General features: G+C 49.7%; 1 protein-coding gene across 2 annotated transcripts in view; it reads left to right on the plus strand.

Moving 5' to 3' along the window:
* The window catches only part of ADARB2 (adenosine deaminase RNA specific B2 (inactive)), a 418115-nt gene that overhangs the window by 334382 nt on the left and 56891 nt on the right, over window positions 1-26842 (plus strand). The gene's annotated exons all lie outside the window — the stretch shown is intronic.

The raw sequence follows: 26842 nt of genomic DNA on the forward strand, positions 1-26842 counted from the left end.
GGGGCAGTCTCTGGTGTGAGGGAGACAAGTCAGCCTCCCCGCCGAGGCTCTGTGGCCCAGGACAGGTACCCGGCTTCCTGCTAACAGGGGCCTGTTTGTGCTTATAAATACAGTGAAAACGTGCCAGCTGCCAGCCCCACGACTCTGGGCACATCAGAGACTCAGCACGGGTGGAGAACAAGGTCGTGTGTGTGGGTATCCCTGGGCTGTGTGATGAATCACCACATATGAGCAGCTCAGAACCACAGAACTGTGTTCCCCTGTTGCCAAAACTCAACAGCAGAATGGAGACCAAGGCGCTGCCTGGGCTGAGGCTCCTTCCTCCCTCCAGCTTCTGGGAGCCAGACCGGCCACCCCAGGCCCCGCCTCCGTCTGTGCCTGTGAAGGGTCCAGGCATCTCGGGGCAGATCCAGGAAGGAGCCATGGCCACACAGTGGTGGCAGCTCACATGAGGTTATTTAGACAAGACAACACCGTGACAGGTTTGCAGGCCAGGGCGTCCCTCACAGCACCAGCCTGTCCTGGGGTGGCCAGGAGGGCCTGGGTGCTCAGAGAGGGTTACGTGTCTAGGTGAGGTGACTCGGCAGTCTGGTGAGGGGGCTCTGGATCAGAGAACGCCAAGGACCACCGCATCTTGGGACCTGTCTTATCTATGGGTAACAGCTGTCAGGTTCTGTGCAGTCTGAAAAGTAGGCAATCTCTCAATGGCTAAAAACCTGCACGTTCACGTTAGTTTTAAATTGCTGAGTGTGCACAAATTTGAGTCTGGCACTGGTAGGCTTTGGCACTAACAAGTTTCAGCTGACAGTGAAGCAATAAGCAACCAGGGACCAGGTTCCCAGCGACTCTAAACCCCGATCTCCAGATCCTAACTGATTACATCTAACTATTTCCACCTGAGCGGACATCCTGAGGTTCCAAGTGGATATAATTTGGTGGAACACTATTCAACCCAGTCTGACTGATACACAAGCAAACAAAAGTGCTGGAGAGACTGGAATTAGGAAGGGCGGGGGTGGGGGAGAAGGAGGACAGGAGGTCAAAACGGCAGGGTCTGGAGGGCAGGGGGACGGGGGACGGGGGACGGGGGGGGTGGTAGGAAGACTGGAGCAGGAGGGCAGGAGGGCAGGAGGCAAGAGCAGGGGGGCAGGGGGCGGGGGCAGGGGGCAGGAGGGCGAAGCGCAAAATCCGGAGGCCCAGGGAGGAGGGTGCTGGCTGGGGCATGGAGGTGAGGGACTGGATGGTGAGGGGCCATGTCTGGTTCTCCTCAGGGAAGGGGTGAGGTCCTTCCCCAAGAAGGAGGAGGTGGCCCCACTGGCTGGTTCAGGGATGAAGGAAAGGTTGGTAGCACTGACGGACAGAGAGACCAGAATCTGGTCGGAACTGGGGAACCGGGTCATCTGGGAGGCCACATGCTGTGGCCACAGACCTGGGAGGCGGGGGAAGGGGGGGGCGGGCTTGCAAAACTCGGATCCGCCGTCTGGCTGTGTGGGTATCCCCGGGGTGGGGAGGCCCCGCACCCGCACGGGAACCACCCCCTCCCCGCTTCACTGGGAGCGCAGGTGTGTGGCCCCACCCCCCACCCATCTCGTGGGGGTGGGGTGGGGTGGGGTGCTTGGTGCTCCTAAGTCACAGACCTAAGGGCAGAACGCCCTGAGACCCCCCCCCCCCCACCGCGCGACAGCAGTCATGACCTCATGACCTCGCGGCCACCCACCCTTCCCCACCCTCTGACCTCCGGAGCACCCCCCGCCCCGCCTGTCTGTCAGTCCTTCTGGACACCAGATCTCACCTGGCGAGAGCCGCTGGAAAGGCACCGTCCAGACCTGCCTTCCAGGGCACACCCCCTCCCCCCACCCCCACCTCTGCCAAGGGCCCTGCAATTCAAGGAGCATGTGTCACAAAGCAGACCAGCCCCTCGGGCCCAGGGCTTAGCCCAACCTTTCCAGAGCCTCCACGGTGCTTCACACCCTGCACCAAGCCAGGGATGCAGACTGCATGGGCAGGCGAGCTCATACTCGCTCTCTCCTCCCGGCCCTGGAAAGGGTGCTATCCCCCACCCCAGCACTGCAGGTCTGGAGGGACCAGCGGGTGCTCAGGGGCCCGTCCTGCCCCAGCACCTGGACCGCGCTTGCCCCTCTGGCCCCACGGTGATGGGAGCTCGTCTCAGGAGCCCCTCACCTGGCCAGGGCCAGACATTCGCCACTGGGAAGCCCAGAAAGGTCACTCACCCCAGCCAGACTCCAGACACTGAGCAAACAACCAAGGCTTCCTACTTACTGAGTTTGGGAACTATCGGTCACCCAGAAAGCACTTAACTAATACACCACATACGAAGCCATTTTGCTACTAACGTCTCAGTTCACAGACTTTTAAGGAAGCTGTATGGTTCCCATATCAGATGTCCTACAGATTATTTCTCTGAAGAATACTCTGAGATAACAAACGAAAGAAAACAATATTTATCATTATTCTGTATTTCAGATTCAGATAATACTGAAAGTAAAAAATTCTTAACGACCATCCTCTGCTATTTCTGAGCTACAAATAAACCAAATCTTAGCGACAAGACTGATAACCTTGGTACATTTAGCAGATGAAGAAACAAAGTCACACAGCAGCTCAGCCTTTCAGACGTCCGTCTGCTCCCCGTGCTCTCCTGTCTCCTAAGCTGGATCAGACATCTCTCGTACTGTCCCCAGCTTTTCTCATGAAACTGTGCTACTGTGCCGTAGTGTTTCCCAAAACGGCTCTACGAAGCCAAAAAGTTCACATCGATTCATTTGAACACATTCTGACGGGTGTCCAAATACCTGGGACACATATCTCCCTGCACCCAACTTGTCAGGTCCTTATCAGGACCTGTACACAGAGGAAGGTCATTCCTGGGGTTGTCACTCCTGTGACTTTCCTCCCTCCCATGTCACACTCACGCCTCCACCAATGGGCCCATCACGTGATCCCAGACAGAAAGATGGTGTGCTGGCCTTCCAAGCACACCAAAGTTGAAGTAGCCGAAATGTGGCACCACACCTGACGAAGACATTCAAGTGTTTTCACTAGAAACCAACGTAAGCCATTTACCTCTATGCAGTGACTTTCTCTCTGCATGCTGGAATCTGCTTTTAAAAGCACATAAGTCCTGGCCTCACCCCCAGGCGCTCTATTATAATTGGTGTAGGTTGGGGCCTTGGCACTGGAATGTTTTCAATCTCCCCAGGAGAATATAACACGCACGCAGGGCTGAGAACCACCACGTCATGCCATGGTGCACAGGTGGGTCAGAGCTGAGTCGGGCTAATTAGGGATGGCTGCCTGGCGGAGGCAGAGGCGGCTGGGGAAGGACGCGGGTGGCTGCTATCCCATCCCAGGCATCATAACAAGCCCAACCAAGCTCTGGAATTGGGAGCGAGAGAGAGAAGGGCCGGAGAGCTGTATCCACTGGGCATGTGGCTGGATGGGGGAGTGAGACAGCAGTGTGCAGGCGCAGGGAGGCGACCTGGGGGAAGTCGGAGGAAAACCGTCCGTCCCTGGGCCTGGCTGCTAACGAAAGGAGCTTGAAGTTGTCGCTGCCAGAGCCTCCGCTCCTCCAGCTGGAAAATAGGATGTCAGTCCTACACACTCAGCTCCCCAGAAAGCCAAAGACCTCATCAGCTATGTTTGCAAATGATCTCATCCTCCCGGAATGCGCTAGCTGTGGCTAGCGAAGGCATAACTAGGAATGATGATGGCTCATTCTGACAGCGAGTAAAAATAAGTGACCAAAGATGTCACTCCTGCCCGTGCCCACTGCCGGCACGAGTCTTCCCGGCCTCACTTCACGCACACACTGCTGATGGTAAGTCTCCAGTGGACACCGCAGAGGAAATCGCCCACAGCAGACACTGCAGGAACCCTTCGGCCGAAAGAGACGGGCAAACACACCTCACTGATCACATCAGCAACAGCTCATCTTCAACAGTAGGGAAGTTACATTCTTCCCCGTCGAGAAAAATCCATTTTTGCCCCACATGAAGCTGATTTTCAGCCATGTCTCCCCCCCAACCCCCCAGGCTCCCACGGGTGGAATTCTCATTCTCAAGATTGCCTTTTGAGAGAGCTCTAAGACTTTTCCTCTGTTTGCACTCCCCTCCGCCCCCCACGTGCCCCCCACATCCGTGCCCCCAGACCTGCCCCGAGACACAGCCAACTGCCGTCTTTTGTTTTGCATTTCTGTTTCGGGAAACACATTGCCCTGCCGACACTCTGCAAAGCATCAGTGAGTAAAGTCTGTTATACAGGCTGCAAAGCCATCTGGACTTCCTGCTGAAAAGGTTGGACATGGTTTTAGGCAAGATTTTTATCAGATCTGAAAGGAAAAAAAAAATCTTGAATGCATTACCATCTTCCAAGGTTGATGTCAGATTTTTTTTCCCCTTGTCAGTTGCAAAACAAAGCCAAAAAAAAAAAAAAAAAGAAAAAAAGATGACAAACCAGAAGAGCTGAGAATGAAGATATACATCTCCAGAGGAAGCTTTGTCAGAGGTAGTGGAGTATAAACAAAAAATAAATTAGTTCTGGTGTTATCAGAAACTGGACAGACTTCCACTGGTATAGTAGTTTGTCTGGCGAGTCCAAGCCTTCCCAGCCAGTGCCCTTAAAATGCAAAAGGGAAATCCGAGAGGCTCACAACAAAAACAAGACTTGCTTTCCAAAACCTATTAGCGGCTTTTTGAATGCACAGGAGAAGAAAGACAGCGACGGAAGAGAATGAAACAGGCCTCATGAAAAGGAAAACTGCTTTGAAATCTCTCCCCTTCTTTCTCTCATTCTCTGGCCGTGACAGACTTTTCCAAAAAGGTTCAACTTTGCAGTCACAGAACGTCGGTATCTTAGCAACATATTTGCTACCACCCAGCTTTGGGTTTTTCTCCCCGCGAGTCACTGAGGAAAAGCCAGGGTGAGAGCATCCCGTTAAGAGGACCCTTATTTGGAGAACAGGCCACAGCTGCTTGCTCCCACCTCTGCTCGGGGCCGCAGACGTCCTCCAAGTGAGCCGCAGACAGAGGACCCGTGGCCCCGTCCTAGGAACACGACGTCCATGTTAGGGGACCATGTGTCACCCTCAGCACTGTTACGGGACCCAGCAAGGCTTCCTCACGACAGGGCAGGAGGCCGACACGAGCCATCTTTGATTCGGGCACGATGTGGGATGAACAGAACACCCACTGACTGTACCAGGAAAAACAAAAACAAAAAACCTACTGAGTTTCTAAGTGTGTTATGATTTGGGAAGAAAATGCCTCCACAGAGAAGGGCCAGAGCTTGGCCTCAGATCAAAAGCATTTTGTCTAATTGGGATAAACAGGCTTCACAAAGTGATGGCTATTGATCCTGAAAAAGTAATTTATGTAATGTTTTCTATTTCCCCCTAAACATTTCATGGAGACAAATATTTATTCATTAATGCGTGTGAGGAAGCCAGGGAACGTGAAATGCCACGTCTGACAGAAAACACAACTTCTCTTTATCGCAGATAAAAGGCCCTTAGTGGGAATTTTTGGTCACATTCTGTCTCCTCCACCGTGTCTCTGGCCCGAGCGCCTGCCGGCCCACCAGCCCCCCAGGGGAGAGGACGCCCATCTGCCGGCCTGCACAGCAGCCACTGGGCCCTGAAGCTTGTCCGGACACAGGCGGGCTGATGGCCTTAAGGTCACTGCCACAGGAGAGGTCATGGGGGCATCAGACAGGCCTGACACATGCCTGATACAAGCACGGTCCATCCCTGTAAGCCCCGAACCCCTGCAGCTGCACAAGGCTCCTTCCTGAGCAGCAGTGACCACTGGAGCCTCAGAGGAAGTCAGCAGACGTGAAGACACCCCTGGGGGTCCCCTCCTCTGCAGAGGGTGCACAGAGGCCTGCTGGCTGCAGAGGCTGACCAGTGCCGTCTGGAGAGGCAGGAGAGCCCGACAGGAGGGCGTCCACCCAAAGGGGCATCTTGCTTCCATATTTGAAACACTACCCGGCCGAAGCGGACTGTGTCCACCACTCCATTTGTGACGCTGACTTTTCCAAATATTTGTCAGGTCCCACGGCCTGGCAAGCCCCTTGCTTAGTCCAGGAATCCAGAGAGGAACCCAGAAGCCTTCACTCCAGTGGGACCATCAGACATGTGAACAAACCACCGAAGTGAAAGAGACTGCTGGGAAGCCTTCAGGTTTTCTACACATAGAATCATGTCAACTGAAAACAGATCACTTTACCTCTTCCTTTCAATGGGAATGCCTTTCGCCTCTTTCTCTCGTGTATCTGCTCTGGCTGGGGCCTCTAGCACATCATCAATTAGGGTGAATTGTCCTCACATCCCAGGGATGAACCCTGTGTGGTCACCATCACTCTTAACGTGCTGTTGAATTGGGTTTGCCAGTATTTATGGAGGATTTTTGCACCTGTGCTCAGGGATATTGGCCTGTCGCTTTCTCCTCTCATGGTGTCTGTGTCTGACTTTGGCGTTAGGGTGACTTGGCCTCATAAAATTAGGTGCAAGTGTTCTCTCCTATTCTGTTGGAAGAGTGTTAAAATAATTGGTATTGATTCTTCTTGGAATGTTTAGTAGAAATTACCACTGAGGCCATCTGGTCCCGAGCTTTTCTTTGTTGAGAGATTTTTAACTTTTTAAAAATTGAAACATAGTCAGGAGATGTTTTTCTTGCTGATTCAATCTCTGTATTTGTTAGAACAACGATATATATTGTTATTTGGTCTTTCCAGGCATTCAATTTCTTCTTCATTCAGTTTTGGTAGGTCATAGGTTTCTGGGAATTTATCCATTTTTTCGGTGTTATCCAATTGTTGGCGTATAATGGCTCATCACACCTCTCATGACCATTTTCATGTTGTAATGTCTCCTCTTTCATTCTAAGTTAATTCATTTGAGGCTTTTCTTTTTTTTTTTTTTCTCAGTTAACCTAGCTGAGGGTTGGTCAGTTTGGTGTATCTTTTTCAAAAACCCAAAACAAATTTCAAAGATTTGTTGACTTTTTTCCATCGTTTTCTATTCTCTATTTCTGCTCTCCTCTTTATTATTCCTTTCCTCCTCATAGCTTTGGGCTTAGTTTGCTCTTCTTTTCCTAGATGGGGTGCACAGTTAGGTTCTGTAGTTGAGATCTTACTTCTTTTTCCATGTTGGCATTTATTGCTATAAACCTCCCTCTTAGTTCAGGTTTTGCTGAATCCCCTAAGTTTTAGTGTGCTGTGCTTTTGTTTTCATTTGACTCAAAATATTTTTTAATTTGCCATTATTATTTTTTTATATTAGAGAACAGAGAGAGAGAGAGAGAGAGAGAGAGAACAGGGGGAGGAGCAGACGGAGAGAGAATCCCAAGCAGGCACCACGCTCAGTGCAGAGCCGAACACAGGGCACAATCCCACCACTCTAGGGTCATGACCTAAGCTGAAATCAAGAATCAGGTGTTCAATCTACTGAGCCACCCAGGCGCCCCTTGAAACACTTTTTAAATTCCATTTCCATTTCCTCTTTGAACCAATAGTTATTCAAGACGATGTTATTCAGTTCCCATTTATTTGTGAATTTTCTCTCTTTAAAAAAAAATTATAGTTTTATTCCACTGTGGTTGGAAAAGAGGCTTGGAATGATTTCTAGATTCTTAAATTTGTTAAGACTTGCCAAGTGACTTAATCTGTGATTTATCTTAGAGGAGGTTCACTGCGTGCCTGAGAAGGATGTGCATTCTTCTGCTTGGAGATGGAAAGTTCTGTACACGCCTGTTAGAATGCACTTGGCCTATACTTTTGTTCAAATCACCCGTTTCTTTATTGATTTTCTACATGGGTGCTCTGTCCACTGTTGAAAATAATAGTCTCCTATTATTTAACAGTATTATGTGATGATAGAGTGGTAGTTGCAGCATCATGTAATAGTCTCTTCTTATTGAACAGTATTATATAACACAGCAGTAATTGTAGCTTCATGGACAATCCCTCTTATTGAACAGTATTATATGGTAACGTAGTGGTGGTTGCAACATGGCACTGGAGGACTATGTAACAGTCTCCTACTATCCCTGCATTGATGTTGCTCTCCCCCTCAGGTCTGTCAAAATTTGCTTTGTATATTTAAGTCTCTGATGTTGGGTACACAGATGTTTATAACCCTTAAGCCCTTCTGTTGAATTGACTCCCTCCTCGTCGTATAATGTCCCTCTTTGTCTCTTGTCACGGCGTTCATAGTTTACTATTTTGTCTGAAAGCAGTATAGCTCCCTCTCTGTTCCCCGGCGGCCACTTGAACGTAGTATCTTCCACCCCTTCTCTCTCAGCCTGTGTGTCCTTACCCGTAAGGGAGTCTCTTTAGGCAGCACATCACTGCATCTTGTGCGTTTGTTTCAACCACACTGGGCCTTTCGTTTGGGGAGTTTAATCCATTTGACCTTAGGAGTAATTATGGGGAGGAGGGGACTTCCTATTGCCACTTTGTTCCTTGTTTTCTACTGGGCTTATAGTTTTTTATCACTTTGTTGTTCTCTTGCTATCTTCCTTTGTCACTTGCATTTTTGGCAGTGATGTGCATTGATTCTTTTCCTTTTCTCTTGTACCTCTATTATAGTTTTTCTGTGGTTGCTGCAAGGCACGCATAAAATATATTTATAGCTGTAAACAATTGGTAACAATTTTACTTTAGTCACATACAAAATCACTCACCACCATTACAGTGTTGCATATTCTGTCTTTGGTGGGTCTACCCAGTTCACCTTCAGGAGTGAAATATATGCCTCCACATGTTTTCATGTTACTGTTTGGAGTGCATCTGTTTTTGTTTGAAAAACTCTCTTCAGTATTTCTTGCAAGGCAAGAAACAAGGTGATAAACTGCCTCAATTTTTATTTGGGAAAGTCTTTATCTCTTTTTTTTTTTTTACATTTATTCATTTTTGAGAGACTGAGACAGAGTGTGAGTGGGGGGGAGGGGGGCGGAGAGAGAGGGAGACACAGAATCCAAAGCAGGCTCCAGGCTCCGAGCTATCAGCACAGAGCCCAACGCGGGGCTCAAACTCACAAATTGTGAGATCATGATCTGAGATGAAGTCAGACGCTCAACTGAGTAAGCCACCCAGGCACCCCTCTTCTTCCTTTTTAAAGGGTAGTTTGCCAGGTTTAGTACTTTGTTGGTCCGGTTTTTTTCAGTACTTTGAATATGTCACCCACTCTCTTCTGGTCTATGAGGTTTCTGCTGAGAAGTTTACCGGTAATATTGCAGGTGTTCCCTTGTATGTGATGAGTCACTTTCCCCTTGCTGCTTTCAAAATTCTTTTTGCCTTTGATTTCTACAATATAATTACAATGTATCTCCATGTAGACCTCTTTATGTTTAACTTATTTGAAATCCTTGGGTTTCTTGAATCCATCTGTCTATTTCCTTCCCTAGATTTGGGGTATTTTTTTTTGTCATTATTTCTTTAAATACGCTTTCTGCCTCTTTTTTCTTTCTCTGCTCCTTATGGACTCTCAAGAATGCATATTTTGCTCCTTTGAGGGCATCCTATAAATCTCATAGGCTTTTTTCACTCTTTTTTATTCTTTTTTCTCCTCTGGGTAATTTCAAATGCCTTGTCTTTGAATTCACAGGCACTTTCCTCTGCTTGATCAAGTCTGTCATTGAAGCTCTCTGTTACATTTTTTTTTTTCATTACTATCATTGTAATTCTTCAGTTCCAGAAAGTCTTTTTTTTTTTCATATTTATTCATTTTTGAGAGACAGAGACAGACCATGAGTAGGGGAGGAGCAGAAAGAGAGGGAGACACAGAATCTGAAGCAGGCTCCAGGCTCTGAGCTGTCAGCACAAAGCCCGATACGGGGCTCAAACCCACGAACCATGAGATAATTACCTGAGCCAAAGTCAGATCCTGAACCGACTGAGCCACCCAGGTGCCCCTTGGCTCTATTTTATTATTTCTCTTTGTTAAACCCATCATTTTGTTCATGTATTGTTTTCCTGATTGCATCAAGTTGTCTATCTTGTTCCTTGTAGCTCAGTGAGCTTCTTTTAAACCATTATTTTGAATTCTTCGTCAGGAAATTCATGGATCTCCATTCCTCTAGGGTTGATTACTAGAAATGTTTGTGTTCCATGTAGCCTTGATTTGGTGTCTATACACTTGAAGGAACAGTCACTTCTTCCAGAGCTTAAGGGCTCACTTCAGCAGGAAAGGCCTTCACTGGCCAATGAGTGCAAGGGCGCCAGCCAGCTGGCATGCACAGTGGTGCCAGATTTGGCACTGGTTCCACGGAGTGTGACAACATGAAGTCCAGTTCACAGGTGTGCACACAGCAGCACTGAGACCAGGGCATGGAGGCAATGCCTTTCTTGTCCGTGGAGGTTCAGCTGAAAGAATAGGCATTTTCTGGGCCATCTCTATCCTATTTGTTATGTCTAGTATAAAGGGCTGGGATATATGTGTCTCTCTGGTCTCAAGTATCTCTCTGAGCTTGAGGAAATGCACAATGATGTCTAAGCCCTGGCTTTAGTGCTTCAGATGCACTATTTGAAATTATTTAATGATGTTCATCTACTTCATTTCTCCCCTCCAGAACCTATTTTCAGGGTAAAGAGAGAACACTGTGGGGAGCGGGAGGGTGGGCAGCAAAGTCACAAGACAGAGACATTTGGAGTTTGTTCTTTATGGCATTCATAAGTGAACATGACACTGATGTCAATGGGGATATTGCAAAACAGGTGTTAGCATTCTTTATTATTTAGGCAATAATTATAAAACTCTTCTTGAACTTAACAAAAGCTGGGAAAGTAAATAAAGTTGTTCCTTTATGGAACAACTACTTTTTCTACATGCATCTTTTTCTCTTGATGCACTGGGATGGCTTTCCTTGTACATGTCTTTTTAAATCCTAATGAACTCAAACAACTATGAATCAACCCCAAACAGAGGACCTCATCTGTTGGCACCCTCTTATTAGCACACTAATGACATTTTAAAGATTCTAATTAAACCCAGATGCAAAATATCTTCCTGAGTACATCAGAAATCACAAGCTTAAGAAAAACAGAAATATTACATTTTTCCAATGCAATTTTAGTTTATTTTCTACATATTTTTTATTTTAATTTGAAGGTGATTGTTAAAGTAGTAACCACTGTTAATAAGTATAAACAGATTTGTGGCTATGTAACAATTTAGGTAATTGTGAGTAGCTACAAATTTACTTAACCAATAGGTAGGTGCATAGGTATCTGTGCACATAACCGTCAGCTCTCAATTATTAAGGTAACAAACATGTGGTCTCTCATCGTAGGCTTTTCTGAAATCCTTAGTAAAAAGGTTGTGGAAGGGTATGGTGTGGCCAAGAGCCCAGATACTGGAGCCAGAATTCAAACACGTGCATGAGATTCTAATCCTAACACTGACTGGCTGAGTCAGCTCGACACGCTCAGTCTTGGCTGCCCATCCACAAAGCATTCGTCCCACCGCGCCTGGTCCCCAGGAACTGCCCCAGGTGAGCCGTGGTGCTGGCACCATTCTCCTCCCGCCTGTCAGGAGGGGAGCCTTCACCTGCCCCCCGACCACTGAGCCCCCGTGGCCCTCCAGCTGCTCTCCACTGAAGGTGCACAGGAGCCAGAGAGCAAATTCACAAAAGAAACAGCAGAATGCAGGGAGTGTAATCAGTCAGCCATAGGGAAAAAAGAAGGCTGGTCCCTGAGGTTATTACACTTTTGTCATCAACGTAGCATGAGCCATCTATATAAATGTCCCCCACCTTTTACTTTATGTAGATCCTTTATTTTAAAAACACTATTTTGTTCATTTTCCCTAGACTGTTTCTTCACTATAACTAATCATGTAGAATTTAACAATGCCCACAATACACGACTAAAAGTGCCTCTGTGTCTGTAAAATTGTATTTATGGAAGTGGCCAGCCCCCAGCCCTGTCTATTCATATCTGTCCCATCATACATAAGAGGGATCTTCTTATCCACTGGCAAAGAATTTTTTTTGTTCAGCAAATAAGCTGCAGCTACAGCCTGTCCCCTTGGGACAGGGGACCTTACTGTTGTGCCCCTGGATTTGTTTGGTTGATCCCGACACAGGCAGAGGGAAGGATACAGGTTGTGGTCTTCCTTGAGGGGACGGATTTGGTGGGGGGCACTGAGTGGCGATGAGCAGGGTGAGGCCTACATAGACCAAAGGAGTGGGGGCCGGGCAGGCACAGAGCCAGCGGGTGAGAGGGAGCAGGCTGCTGTCTGGGGACCCAGACCGGAGACTACAAGATGATAAGTCAGACTGATGTTCCAAGGCACATGCCCAGGTCTTTGCTCTTGCGGGGTAAGGCGGTTGGTTCCCAACCCCAGGAAGTGTGGGGGCGTGGCTGGCTGGCCAGTCACAGTTCCCCGGTCTGCACCAACCCTGCCATCCGCCCCCACTGCTGACCCACAGGCCCTCTCCACGTTTACACAGCGCTGGCAGGTGAGGGGCCCTGCAGGAGTGGACGCAGCATGGGAAGTGAGGGTTAGAGCCACACGGCAGGTGGGGTCAGTGCATGGGAATCACAAAGAAGAAACATCACAGGTGAAGGGGGTCCCGCCAAAGACAGGCCGGGTGGTCACGTGTTACCTTGCGGTGCTGAGGATTAGGAATTTGATCAGAAAATGCCGATGTGGGGGCACCTGGGTGGCTCAGTCGGTTGAGCTTCAGACTTTGGCTCAGCTCATGATCTCACGGTCTGTGAGCTCGAGCCCTGTGTCAGGCTCTGTGCTGACAGCTCAGAGCCTGGAGCCTGCTTCAGATTCTGTGTCTCCCTCTCTCTCTGACCCTCCCCAGCTCACGCTCTGTCTCTGTCTCAAAAATAAATAAAAACATTTAAAAAAAAATTTTTTAAGACATTTGGAGAAGTCTTGGGGCGCCTGGGTGGCTCAGCTGGTTAAGCGTCAGACTTCAGCTCAGGTCATGATCTCGCGGTTTGTGAGTTGAAGCCCCGCATCGGGCTCTGTGCTGACAGCTCAGAGCCTGGAGCCTGCTTCAGATTCTGTGTCTCCTTCTCTCTCTGACCCTCCCCTGCTCACGCTCTGTCTCTGTCTCAAAAATAAATAAAAACATTAAAAAAATTTTTTTTAAGACATTTGGAGAAGTCTTGGGGCGCCTGGGTGGCTCAGCTGGTTAAGCGTCGGACTTCAGCTCAGGTCATGATCTCGCGGTTTGTGAGTTGAAGCCCCGAATCGGGCTCTGTGCTGACAGCTCAGAGCCTGGAGCCTGCTTCAGATTCTGTGTCTCCCTCTCTCTCTGACCCTCCCCTGCTCACACTCTGTCTCTGTCTCAAAAATAAATAAAAACATTTAAGAAAAAATTTTTAAAGACATTTGGAGAAGTCTTGGGGGGCCTGGGTGGCTCAGCTGGTTAAGCGTCGGACTTCAGCTCAGGTCATGATCTCGCGGTTTGTGAGTTGAAGCCCCACATCGGGCTCTGTGCTGACAGCTCAGAGCCTGGAGCCTGCTTCAGATTCTGTGTTTCCCTCTCTCTCTGACCCTCCCCCATTCATGCTCTGTCTCTCTCGGTCTCAAAAATAAATAAACATTAAAAAAAACTTTTTTTAAAAAGAAAATGTGGTGTGGGCTCTGCTGCCTGAAATTCTGACTCAGGGGATCCAGGAAGGGGCCTGTGGACCTACAGATGTCCCCAGGTGCTCTCCTGACCCCTGGGAAGTCCTCCTTCCCCAACTACCAGGGGTCCTCTGTTCCCTAAACTCCTACAGTTAAGATAGTCATAAAACCCAAATTTGTGTGAGAGGCAGAATTTCACAGTCCTGCCTCCACCTCTATGCCTGTTTAGGTTCATTAGGCTCATGTGCTCGTGTGGTCTGAGTCTAAGTCACACCTTCCTGCTCTGTCCACCTCTCTTGAAGCAGAACAGCGACGGGGCATGGCGGGGGGTCTGTGGCGGGGGCTCTGACCACACCTGTGTGCACTCAGGACCCCATGTGCCTCTGGCCAGGAGGCTGAGTTCACCCAGCCTTAGCTTGCCCATCTGTAAAGTGGGGTAATAATAGTATCCTAGGACAATAACGTAGACCAAGGGAAACACGACTCACTGCGCACTTAGCACCTGACATGCAGCAAACCCTTGAGGAATGTCGGCTACCATCTATGCCACGATGTTCTTCCTGTATTTCCTGTTTTGTATTACGGGCTTTTGTATATAGAGGACCTTGTCTTCTTCATCTCTATATTTCATTAGTGTCCTGCTCAATAAATTTTGATTTGTTCTTTTCCCCAGGGGACAGGTATAGAGATGAGATAACAGTGGAAATGCCTGAGACACTGTCTCCACTGTGGTTTCTCCGGGGCCATTGCGGACACAGCTGAGCTCTCCCCAGTGGCGGCTCTGACAATCCTGTTCCACTCTAGCTTGCTTTGGGGGGTGCTTCAGAAGCCGGGTGTGCTCTACGAGGCCCCCCCAAGGGAAATGCACACTGTAACTGGGGTGCACCGTGTGCGTGTGTCGGTGTGGTGATCGCCACGATGAACAGGACAGAACTCTCGTCCTCAGGCATCCAGGCCAATCGGGGCGACATTCATGCTGACAGTCACAAAATCATGTGGCCCGAGGACAGAATCAGAGAGGACGGAACCCGAAGCCAGAGAACAGTGGGCAAACAAGCAGCCCACGACGCAGGACAACGTAACTCCAGACAATATTTAATGCCCAAATGCGCTGTTGGCATAACACCGTCCTCCAGATGAAAACAGAGTAACAGACTGGAAGCTGATAAAAGATCAAGCGAATAGTTTAAGTCACCCAAAACTGACCCATGTGTTCACTGAATAGGGACTATATCAAACAGTTGACATGTGCGTGATTTCTCCCTAAGACTGGCTTTGGATCCAAGAAGAGGCAGTGTCTGCGCGTGGGGTGTGGAGTACAGTCCAAGATGCAGCTTTCAGGCCGCCCCACTATTCAGCTGGTAACCAGGCTCCCTTAGGGCGCATGGCGCCGGAAGAGCAGCCGCCAGGTTGGGCAATGGCGCAGTCGGGGTTAACCCGGGCCCAGGGAGGAGTCAACTCTGGGAGGCGTTTCGGGAAGTTCTGTCTCAACACACATGCTCAGCATCGTATGCACCTGCCTAACGGTGCCAGAACGTGTCCCTCAAACGGCCGAGTCCTGAGAAAACTGCAATCTCACTGACCAACCAAATAAGCGAGGAGTATTTCTAGGAAACTTTGCGTTTGCATGAGTCCGGGCAACAATGACGACAAGAGCAGAGTGAGACACTGCATGTACACTACCGGGCACAGGACCCAGCATCTCACACCCACTCTCGCACTGCACCTGGTAAGAATCGTGTGATGTAGGCACTAGCCCCATCTCAGAGAAGGGGAGATCAAGGCCTACGTAATGTTCAGAGTCAGGCCACTGTTAAGTAGCAACAGCAGGATTTGAATCTGGGTCAGAAGGACATCAGAGAGTCCATGTTTAAGTCCTGGGCCAAATAACCCCTCATGATCTGTATACACATGGTCCGTAACACCCTACCTCTATCTGCGTTCATCACTATGGCATCAAAACCACTCTGAAACCCACAGGCATTCATTCTGCTCATGCACCTGCCGTTTGGGCAGGGCTTGGGGGAGATGGTGCCCCTGTGCTCAAGCTGGGCAGTTTGGCTGGGCGCTAAGGACCCCTCCCCAGAGGGCGTGGCCAGGAGCTGCAGGTTGGTGCTGGCTGTGGTCTGAGAGCTCGGCCTGGCCCATGGCCAGGACGGAGGCTCCTCCGCACAGGGTCCCTCCTGGCTGGGTTCCAAGAGGGAGCACCCCAGGAACAAAAGTCACATGCCACGATCCCTCCTCGCTCTATCTGCTGGGACAATCTCCAAGGAGAGGACATAGGACCAACCACTGCATAGCGGCCACACGGAGGTCCACGGAAAGAGGAGCTGGCAGGATGGGCAACGTTGGCACAGCCGGCTTTAGAAAATACAATCTGCCAAGATACAGTACCTCCTAGCCTTGGGATCCACGCCACATGGTGCTGAGGTACCCAAGCAGGGAGCACAAAGAAAGGGCTTGTGGGAGCCTCGTGCCGGCGCCTGTCAATCGCGGTGCAGTCAGCAGTTCCCCAGATACAGGGCTGTGCTGCCATTCCCTGGCCCCAGGATGACCACCATCTAGCATCCCTGCGGCCTGTGTTCGGAGGCCTAACCCCGAAGCAATGCCCTCCCAGCCTTCCTTTCTACCTCCCATTACACCCGGCCCCTGGTCACCTGAGCAACACTGCTTCCCGAGATACTAAAGGTCTTCCCCGCCAGAAGAAAGCGCATCATCCAGAAACGTCTCTGTGATGCTATAGGCCAGGTCTGCATGCCGAGAGTCAGAATCAGGACCATCAGGGGTAATTCCTGATGCCTCTTTTACAGACGCAGAAGCCGTGCCTCAGAGAGGCTACCTGCACCATTCCTCCGATTCCAATTTTAACGCTTTTTCCACTATGTGGGTGACAATAAGGATTTCGTTCATCTTTCATGACTTCCTTCAAATTTGGTATTAGCCCCTAGATAATTTGAGATATAGAATAATTAAGTAGTCAGTTAATTTGAATTACGTAGTCAGACTTTGAAATTAATGAGGCTTGATCGCCATCGTCAGCAAACAGGAATCATTCTGAGACCGAAAGACACTTCTTCCAGGGACACACAAGGAGCCGTGGAAGTTCATCTCCCAGTTAGTGGGATTTCTCTAGGCCACGACGGGCTGTCCACTGGCTGTCCACCTTCTGGAGGAACCCTTCTGCTGCCTAGTCCTAGAAGGGGGCACGGGCAGCCACGGCCCCTCCTGGCAGGCTCCCCCCCACCCCCAGGGCACTCCCCATATTCACCGAGGGAGCCCACGACTAGCACCATAGAGGGGATAACAGGGATGGGGTCGCCTGTGCTCCCAGATCCTGCCTGGCCCCGCCTATATGCAAATCTAACCTTTCCGATATTTCAGCATTATAAACCCAAAGACAGGATTTCAACAGGAAAATATTTACTGAAGGCTTTTTCTTTCATAATCTATCGATTTTAATATCCTTACCACTTTGGCTAAATGTCAATTTTACCCTGAGGACCTACGATTGCAAATTTGAACACACTTTATTTATTTACGGCATTCAAAATATTAGTGTTGGAAATGAGTAAAGTTTGAGTCTTTCAGTGTTCCTATTTAAAGTTTATTTTTCCTATTTGAATAATGCTGGTAATTTGCCACGGTAATTGGGGCCAACAGGCACCGGGCACAACCCCAGGCAGAAGCTAGCGTGCCATTTCGTGCAGTGATACACAGCTCGTTAAGTGTGGGGCCAGCTTCCCCACTTAACCTTTGGGACACAAGCACCTGATTATCACTATCATTTAACCAGAAGCCAAATCCTCTCTCCTCTGATCATTTCTGTTCCAAACGTCCAGCCTGTGCCAATCTGTGCGTGAACACCAGCAACGCTGCACATCTCAGATGTAGGCTCATCGGGGCTGCCGCTCGGAGACATTCCCCCCACCCCCGGCCAGCCCCACTGCCCGCATGTGCTCCTGCCATAAGAGAATGGGGGTGGGGGCATTGCTTTGTAACGTTCCCAGGAGGAGAGGCTTTTGGTGGCATCTCCTTCCCCAGCGGGTGTATGCAGGGAGGCCTCGTGAAGGACACATTAACCCCCTCCCACTGCCAAGGGACCCCTCTGCAGGCTTTTTCTAAACTGCTAAATCACCAATAATGAGTATAGCTGGATGTCTCTTTTTCATATTTAACAAAGAATTTATGTGGCAAATGACTTCAGTTTATTTTCCCAGGTGTTAGGTCTTTAAAGCCTCTCTGTGCACGCTTTTCTATTGCAAAGCTGGCCCTTCCCAGGTGCCCAGGGCCAGCCTCTTCTGGTACCACCCCAGAGCACACCAGAACCTCACCTGGCCACTGCAGGGGATGGGTGTCCGGAAGGCCACCATCCCACCCCAAGTTGTCTGAAGGGTGTGCTCCCACCAAAGGACTGAGCTAGACAGACCATGGAGGGGTCTCTGCAGAACCCCCTTCCCCTCCCTCCCACCAAGGACTGGGCTAGACAGACCATGGAGGAGTCTCTGCAGGACCCCCTTCCCCTCCCTCCCAGCCAAGGACTGGGCTAGACAGACCATGGAAGGGTCTCCGCAGGAGCCCCTCATCTCCCTCCTATCCCTTACTCCTGGATGGCCGCAGGCTTGGGCACCTGCGCCTGGCTTCAGCTCCTGTGAGTGCAGGCTATCTCAGGGGCAGAACTTGCACCCGGGGCTGGAGGAAGCAAGAGCAGTGACAGGCTACAGCGGCATGAGCCCAAGGGCCATGGGTTTGGTGATGGGGTGGGTGAGGCAACAGGCTCACCTGCTCCAGAGCCCCCCGACCCCTCGACACCTGCCCCCGTGCAAGGCCTCCTGGCTTCCCCACTTGTCACAAAAAATGTCCCAAAGGGGGCCCAGCTGTCCCCAAATTCTGCCAGCCTCTACCCCTTGGAACAGAGGGGCCGCTGTCCCCACCCTGAGCAAGCGCTCTGAGGGGGCCCGAGAGTGCCGGGACCCCCACCCCCCTCAGCGCCCCTTGAGGCCCCCTTAGGGTGGAGGGTTACCCTAAGATCCAGCTGACTACCATCAGCGAGGGTCTTGGCACCACCTGAGCGAATCACCACGTGCTCACAGTCGTCTCAGAGCACGTCCAGCATGTGCTTGGATTTAGGTTGTCTTCTGAGGTTTGAGAAACCGGCCCCAGAAGAGCAGCCGACACTACATGCTAAGAACCAACAGCATGACCCAGAAGGCAGACACACACCACCTGTCGCGCCCAGCTGTGCACATGTCCGGTCTCAAGCGCCCGTCTCTGCAGCCGTAAGATGGGACCTCTGCTGTTTGCACGCTGCGTCCCCACTGGGTATGCCCCACTGAGCCCCAGGAAGCAGTCGGGGAACATTCACTGAGTTCTCACAGGAGCTCCTGGGCCTGGAACCTGGGTGTGATCTCTCATCACTACCACGCCCAGGTCCTTCACCCCACCCGTCCGAGCAGCTCATCCCCTCCCTGAAAACGCACCATCCCACCTCTGAACTTCTCCAGCCATGACTTCCCCAGGCTGTCCTGCTCATGACCCCGGAAACTTCACTTAAATGACCCTGCAGGCCCAGCCCATCTGCATCCTCAGAAAGCCGTCCCCGAGGGGTCTGCCCCCCAGCCGCTGACCACAGATGACCTCTCTCTCCTGCAGGTGTTCCACTCTCCCCAGTGAGCTGTCTACACTACACTTGATTCACACAGTGGTTCACCACCTCCCTGCCAATGATCTGTCTACACTGCACTTGATTCACATGGTGGTTCACCACACCTCCCCACCAATGATCTGTCTATACAGAACTTGATTCACATGGTGGTTCACTCTCCCCCAGTGAGCTGTCCACACTACTTGGTTCACATGGTGGCTCACTCTCCCCCAGTGAATTATCCACACTGGCACTTGGTTCACATGGTGGCTCACTCTCCCCCAGTGAGTCACATGGAGGACATGAATCATAACCAGTCTATACAGTAACTAACTCACATGATCATTAACAAAAACAGAGATACGATAGCTCCTTAACCATGAGGCAATTTGTTGAAGATTAATTGTAATAGCACACTCACCACTTTTATAAAGTGTTTGACAACTAATGACCTCAAAATAATACCAGCTATGGGGCGCCTGGGTGGCGCAGTCGGTTAAGCGTCCAACTTCAGCCAGGTCACGATCTCGCGGTCCGTGAGTTCAAGCCCCACGTCAGGCTCTGGGCTGATGGCTCGGAGCCTGGAGCCTGTTTCCGATTCTGTGTCTCCCTCTCTCTCTGCCCCTCCCCCGTTCATGCTCTGTCTCTCTCTGTCCCAAAAATAAATAAAAAACGTTGAAAAAAAAAATTTAAAAAAAAAAATAATAATACCAGCTATAATTGCTATTACCTGTAAAATCAGTAAAAACATAGACGCCTCGTGCACAGGGCTAGAGCACGTTGTATATACATGACGTGCATAAGAGAAAGAAAAACTACTTTTCCAGGATGTACCACAAGAGGGGACAGGTTCTAGGTGCTCCTGGGTCTGGTGGAAAATCACAATCACTGTGGAGGCCATAACAGGAGCTCGGCCAGGGGCTCTGTTGTGAGAAGGGTGAGGAGGCTGACTGCCCATGGTCTGTGAGGCTCACGCGGACAGAGACAGGAGGCGGGTACGCAGGCACTGAGGTAGCTCCCACCAAGCCCTGGACGTGGCCTGGGGAAAGTGAGCAGGTGGTTGCTCTGATTCACAGTGATGCGTTTGTGCACTCGCTGTCGGGTCTTAGGGTTAACGTAGAAAGTGATGCTACATGGCACAAAAACAGACACTCAGATCAGTGCAACAGACTAGAGAACCCAGAAATGGACCCACAAACGTATGGCCAACTAACCTTTGACAAAGCAGGAAAGAATATCCAAAGGAATAAAGACAGTCTCTTCAGCAAGTGGTGCTGGGAAAGCTGGACAGCGACATGCAGAAGAATGAACCTGGACCACTTTCTTACACCATACACAAAAATAAACTCAAAATAGATGAAAGACCTGAATGTAAGACAGGAACCCATCAAAATCCTCAAGGAGAAGAAAGCAGGCAAAAACCTCTTTGATCTTAGCTGCAGCAACTTCTTACTCAACACATCTCCAGAGGCCAGGGAAACAAAAGCAAAAATGAACTACTGGGACCTCATCAAAATAAAAAGCTTCTGCACAGCAAAGGAAACAATCAGCAAAACTAAAAGGCAACGAACAGAATGGGAGAAGATATTTGCAAATGACGTATCAGATAAAGGATTAGTATCCAAAATCGATAAAGAACTTAAACTCAACACCCAAAAAACAAATAATCCAGTGAAGAAATGGGCAAAAGACATGAATAGACACTTCTCCAAAGAAGACATCCAGATGGCTAACAGACACATGAAAAAATGCTCAACATCACTCATCATCAGGGAAATACACATCAAAACCACAATGAGATACCACCTCACACCTGTCAGAATGGCTAACATTAACAACTCAGGCAACAACAGATGTTGGCGAGGATGCGGAGAAAGAAGATCTCTTTTGCATTGTTGGTGGGAATGCAAGCTGGTGCAGCCACTCTGGAAAACAGTATGGAGGTTCCTCAAAAAACTAAAAATAGAACTACCCTACGACCCAGTAATTGCACTACTAGCTATTTACCCAGAGGATACAGGTGTGCTGTTTCAAAGGGGCACATGCATCCCCATGTTTATAGCAGTGCTATCAACAATAGCCAAAGTATGGAAAGAGCCCAAATGTCCATCGATGGATGAATGGATAAAGGAGATGTGGTATATACATATATACATATATATGTGTATATATATGTATATATATATGTATATATATACACACACACATACACAATGGAGTATTACTCAGCAATCAAAAAGAATGAAATCTTGCCATTTGCAACTACATGGATGGATGTAGAAGGTATTATGCTAAGTGAAATTAAAGAAAGACAAATATCGGGGCACCTGGGTGGCTCAGTCGGTTAAGCGTCTGACTTCGGCTCAGGTCATGATCTCGCTCTCCGTGAGTTCGAGCCCCGCATCAGGCTCTGTGCTGACTGCTCAGAGCCTGGAGCCTGTTTCGGATTCTGTGTCTCCCTCTCTCTCTGACTCTCCCCCATTCATGCTCTGTTTCTCTCTGTCTCAAAAATAAATAAACATTAAAAAAAATTAAAAAAAAAAAAAAAGAAAGACAAATATCATATGACTTCACTCACATTAGGACTTTAAGACACAGAACAGATGAACATAAGGGAAGGGAAGCAAAAATAATATAAAAACAGTGAGGGGGACAAAACAGAAGAGACTCATATAGAAAACAAACTGAGGGTTACGGGAGGGGTTGTGGGAGGGGGGATGGGCTAAATGAGTAAGGTACATTAAGGAATCTACCCCTGAAATCATTGTTGCACTATATGTAACTAACCTGGGTGTAAATTTAAAAAATAAAATTAAGAAAGAAAGAAAGAAAGAAAGAGAGAGAGAGAGAGAGAGAGAGAGAGAGAGAGAGAGAAAGAAAGAAAGAAAGAAAGAAAGAAAGAAAGAAAGAAAGAAAGAAAGAAAGAAATGCCACAATACAGCCTGACCCATGCGCTGAATACTCTGTAAGTTCAACAGCGTGCTATTAGTTCCCATGCACTCACCCGTCCCACAGGGATGGGATGAAGTCCGAGTGGCCCACGGGCATACCCTGGAATTTGAATCTACGAAAATAATCAGTGACATGAGCTATTTGCAAGCACTCTGGCTGCTTCTACCATAAACCAAGTGCCAGGTGGGGAAGAAAATCGAATTATTTTGTGATCTGATTAGTTGGGTTTGTGGTAACCAAAGTTGACTGTATACATTAAATCCCAAGTGATTAAAACATAAATAATCCCTAGTGTTAAATTAGACAGTAAGGACATACCTCCCAACGTGAATTCTGAGTTTCCATCTAGCTTGTAGCCCCACATAATCAACCACAGCATCATTTACATACACAAAAGCAACTACGAAAACCTACCTACAGCTGTAATCATGTGTGCGACTTAATTAAAAACCAATCACCTAAAATAGCCCGCGTTGCAGGAGATGGGGGGGGGGGGCAGAGAGGGGAGGCTTCGTCCAGGAAGATGCGGAGGCAGGGCAGAGACGCCCCAGGGCGGGTTTCTCTGGGCTTTTCCGAAGCCCACACACGTTTAACTTCTCAAAGACCCCACAGGTCTGTACAGAGATGACTCGAGTCCCCGCAACCGATGCTTTTTGTGCTGATTTCTCTCCTGTCCACTTTTACAACCAGGAAAACCGAGGGACATAGTTCAGTTCATAAATATTCCATCTCCCTGGCAAAACCACAAGCAAGGATTTATGGGCAGTCTTAGGAAATAGCATCAGTTACGTAGCAGAGGTAAATTTTCAACAGTTCACTAAACCCTCCCCTGTGCTTTAGTTAGGTTGCCACTGCCCGAAGTGAGGAGGGTCAGACACATCTCGGCCTTTCTTTTTACGTTTACGTTTATAAAATGTTCATGGAGAAATGTCCTTCACATAAATGCCAAGGACCTCTAAAAATGCAAAAATAAAGCAAAAGATTGTAGCAGAGGAGATGTTTTTTAAAAAACCAGGTCCCAATGGGGAGTGCCCAGGCCAGAGGGAAGGAGGCGGCCAAGGCCGGGGGCAGGGGGAGCACGTGTGCACCCCTCAGAACTGCTTCGGGGCTGCCCCAGCAGCCTGTCCTTACCACCAGCCATGGCTCCGTCTGTCCTGTGTCCTGCTATGTTTGTCTTTCCACCTGTGCACGTCACTGGCAACAGAACTGTGCAGAGCTGCTGACCCACACTGTCAGGGCCCTGGAGCCCAAACACTCCCTAGAGGGGACCAGGGTTAGAGGTCAGCTCACCCGGATCTACGATGCCTGGAGCGTCAGCTGTGCAGGCGGCGTTCTGTGCACTATTCGTTTCCCTTAATTTGTCAGGCTTTACATGCTGTTTCATAATAAACTCCTCTCATTCTTATGCTGGAGTAAATAACGCTCTTGCTGCAACCTACATCCTCAAAAGCAGTGCCTGAGTAGCCGAGAAACCACCCGGGTGCCAGTGGGTGGGCAGCTGGGTCCCCGGCTCCTCCGTGGTAGCTCCACCCTCAAGAGTCTCCAGCAAGGTCGGGTACCCAGCCAGGGGACAAGAAAGGAAGGATGGAGGAGCTAGACAGCCGGAGACAGGAGTGGTCCCACACAAACGTCAGCAGCCAGAGCAACACATGACACTGTTGCCAGAAAGGTCACTCGCTGCGCCATATTTCACGCATCTGTGGGCTGGATGTTTGTGTCCCCAAATCCCCAGGTTGAAACCCCCACCCCCAGGTGGCTGTATTTGGAGCAAAGCCTCTAAGGCAATGATCAGAGTCAGATGAGGTCGTGAGGGTGGGCCCCACAGCAGGGTCAGCGTACATACAAGAGGAGACTCCAGCTCGCTGTCTGTGCACACACCGAGAAGTGGTCCTGAGAGGAACCATCCGCCGGCACCCAGGCTCAGGCAGTGGTTTGGGACGTCCTCTTCTGGGAGCCTCACAGGGCCCATCAGGTGCACAGAACGAGACACCTCCTGGGCTGATGGTCTATGGCTTCGCGGACATTCAGAAACTTCACTTTCAAGGGAAGGAAAAAGGGCAATCAGAGGTCCGTTGGAATCCCACCTCAGAGCATACAAGGCATGGGAATCAGATCTCAGCACCTTGAAAACGTACTGGAGAAGGAAACCCTCAATAAAATGACGAGGCAACCTACTGAGCAGGATAAGACACTCACAAATGACACATCCAACAAGGGGTTAATATCCAAAATCTGTAAAGAACTTCTACAACTCAACACCAAAAACCACCCCAAATAATCCAATTAAACATGGGCAGATGACCTGAATAAACATTTTTCCAAAGAAGACATCCAGATGGCCAACAGACACACGAAAAGATGCTCAACATCACTCATCATCAGGAAAATACAAATCAAAACCACCAGGAGATACCACCTCACACCAGTCAGAGTGGCTATAATTTAACAACTGAACAAGCAGATGTTGGCGAGGATGTGGAGAAACGGGAACCCTCTTGCAATGCTGGTGGGAATGCAAACTGGTGCAGCTGCTCTGGAAAACAATGTGGAGGTGCCTCAAAAAGCTAAAAACAGAACTACCCTACGATGCGATAATTCCACTAGTGTTTACCCAAAGAAAATAAAAACACTAATTCACAAGATACACACCCCAGTGTTGATGGCGGCACTATCAACAACCACCAAGATATGGAAAGCAAACAAGTGTCCGTAGTTTGATGACCAGATAAAGAAGAGGTGGTGTATATACACAATGAAATATTACTCAGCCATAAAAATGAATGAAATCTTGCCATTTGCAACAATGTAGATGGAACTAGAATATATTCTAAGAAAAATCAGTCAAAGAAAGACAAACACCATATGACCTCACTCATTGATGGTCACCAGAGGGGAAGTGGGGAGGGAGGGCAGTGATAGGTGAAGGAGACTGAGAGTCTCCTTCATATCATCAGGAGTGCTGAGTGCTGAACAGAGTTATCTCATCCTTATGTTGCACACCTGAAACTAATATTAAATATAACACGGTAGCTTCACCATACTTCAATTTTTTAAACGTTTTTAGAGAAGTGAAAGACAGGCGGTCTGCCCTTGAGCCACTTAAAACCCTGGGGAAGCCAGAAGAAGGCAGCACGTGAAGCCCCAGGAAGCCCATCCCAGAGAGAGACTGCACGGACAGCCACCTGCAGGCGCCATGGTGCCCAGCAGGCAGGGTGCACCCCAGCAGTTAGGTCCCCCCACAGAACAGCATCTAGACTCTCCCCCAACGGCCAGCATGCTGAGGAGCTGGAGGGAGGAAGACCACGTCCTCCTGTGACCTGACAAAGGCAAAAGGTAAGGCCTCAGGCCCACTGGTTCCTCAAGGTCCATCTCGGCTGTCAGCTCCGGTGATGCCTTTCTGGCCCCCTGTGCCTAGACAGGAGCCTCATTCTCCGTGGCCAGGTGAGAGCCCCTCCTCCCTGAGAGGCAGGTGGCACCGAGGCTGCGTCTTCCACTGGTCCTGCGGGAACAGTGCCCAAAGGCTCTTGCCCAAGAGCGGGCCTCTCAGACCCCCCACAGAGCTCTCAGACCCCTGTTCCCACGGAGCCCAGCTCCCTGTTTGTGTCCCGTCAGTCAAAGCTCTGAGCTCCCCTGCCCACTAGCCTCCAGAGGCTGGACCTAAGTATGTGTCAGGGGAAAGGATAAACCCTGCCCTTGGAGGTGGGGCCAAGGCACCATGAACCCTACCAGCCCCGTGTCCACACCTGTAGCTGCTCGAGAAACGGCAGTTACGACTGCCCAGGTCATGGTCCGGGCGCCTGGCAAAGCCTGATGATGCAATTAATCTTCCCACACAAATTAAAAAGTCAGGCTCATCCAAGACGTGCAGAAATTACCCAAACTCACACTCTGTGAAAAACTGCTGCCCTCTCAGTTACAGCATGAGCGGGGAGGAGTCATGACAAGGAGAAATGGTGTGAATGTGGCCCCAAAAAGGCATGCCCATGTCCTGCCCCGGAGCCCGTGCCTGGGTCTATGCAGATGTGAACTGAAGGAACCGAGGTGAGCTCATCCTGGATGAGAGTAGCCCTAAACCCAGCGACAGGCATCTTGTAAGAGACAGAGAAGGAGAGGCAGACGCAGAACAGAAGCCACATGATGATGGAAGCAGAGACAGGAAGGACATGGCCGCAAGCCCAGGGATATGTGGAGCCCCCTCCCGGAAGCTGGAGGAGGCGGGAAGGACCCTCCCTGGAGCCTCAGGAGGGAGAATGCCTCAGACTACTGTCTCCAGAGCCAGGCGGGAACAGATTCCTGCTGTTCTGAACCACCCCGTTTGTGGTCTCCGGTTCCAGCTGCCCCAGGACACCCACACCCAGTGCGCCTGGGACACGTACCCACTCTCTCTGGACCTCCATCTTCGGGTCACACAGGACAGGACGGTCTCCAGGATTCATCTTGCCCATGACTGACTCCACAGTGCCCAGGGGAGGTGAGGCACCTCACCCAGCAGCCTAGCTTCCACGGGGGCCAAGCCAGGGAAGACCTCCCAGCACACACGCCCCACGCCCAGCAGGCCCCACCCGTCACACCTGTATGGCACCCGCCACTCCAGGCTTCGGCAGCAGCCACAGCAGCACAGGGAAAGGCACCGAGCCCCCAGC

This window comes from Panthera pardus, unplaced genomic scaffold (assembly GCF_024362965.1).
Source record: "Panthera pardus isolate Hobbes unplaced genomic scaffold, ASM2436296v1 HiC_scaffold_6, whole genome shotgun sequence".
Taxonomy (NCBI): domain Eukaryota; kingdom Metazoa; phylum Chordata; class Mammalia; order Carnivora; family Felidae; genus Panthera; species Panthera pardus.